A 1,065-nucleotide genomic window follows, 5' to 3' on the forward strand; every position below is an offset into this window, starting at 1 on the left:
GAGACTCTCCATGTAGGTCTCACCTTGGCTGGCTAGCTGTGACAGGCAACTTGGACTGAAAGGGCCCTGCTTTCAAAGGCATATGTAGATGACTGTCTGGCTTGGTCATTTTCATCTGTACGCAGAGTTCCAAAGGAGGTGAACTGCAACAAGCTTTACTGTGAAACAGATCGTCTGGCATGAAAATTCAGTCTTTTTGAAACTCAACTGGGAATTATATACAGTGGCTTTAGTGATTGCCATTCATAATATACAGAGCTGCATCCTCACTGTAGCAATGACTACATACTGTAACTCATTTTTTTGTTGTTTTGTTTTAGTTTTGTTTGTTTTATGAAACAGGTTTCTCTGTGTAGCCCTGGCTGTCCTAGAACTCACTCTGTAGACCAGGCTCACCCTGAACTCAGAAATCCACCTGCCTTTGCCTCCCAAGTGCTGGGATTAAAGGCGTGTGCCACCACTGCCCAGCTACATACTGTAATTCTTGGCTCGAGCAATATTGGGCTCAGCATGAGCTGTGGCTTGAGCAAGCCATTGTTTCTTGCATAGCTGTGAAGTAGGAAGACTAAAACTCCTGTCAGAAAGCTGCTAAGACTAAAGTGCACTCATGTTCTGGAGGGTCTAATATACCGATATTTTCATTATACCTGAAGCAAGTCAGAACCAGTGTGTGGTCTAGCTTGGGCTCTCTACTCATTTAGACAGTCACTTCATTCCTAGAAGGACTGTTGGTCTAATCGGAGGATCTGGTAATTCTGAACCCTGGACACCCTAACCTCCAGCCGTAAGCTGCTGTCCACGTCAGCCAAACAGGCCAGGTTTGCTGAATAACATGATGGCACCTCAGGTCACGAAGAGGAAGCAGCCAGGCGTGGTGGAGCACATGCCTTTAATCCCAGCACTCGGGAGGCAGAGGCAGGCGGATCTCTTGAGTTTGAGGCCAGCCTGGTCTACAGAGTGAGTTCCAGGACAGCCAGGGCTACACAGAGAAACCCTGTTTCGAAAAACAAAAAAAAAAAAAAAAAAAAAAAAAAAGGAAGGAAGGAGATGGCCAGCTTGGACTGG

Source organism: Mus caroli, unplaced genomic scaffold (genome assembly GCF_978045245.1).
Source record: "Mus caroli unplaced genomic scaffold, Mus_caroli_1 scaffold_17, whole genome shotgun sequence".
NCBI lineage: Eukaryota > Metazoa > Chordata > Mammalia > Rodentia > Muridae > Mus > Mus caroli.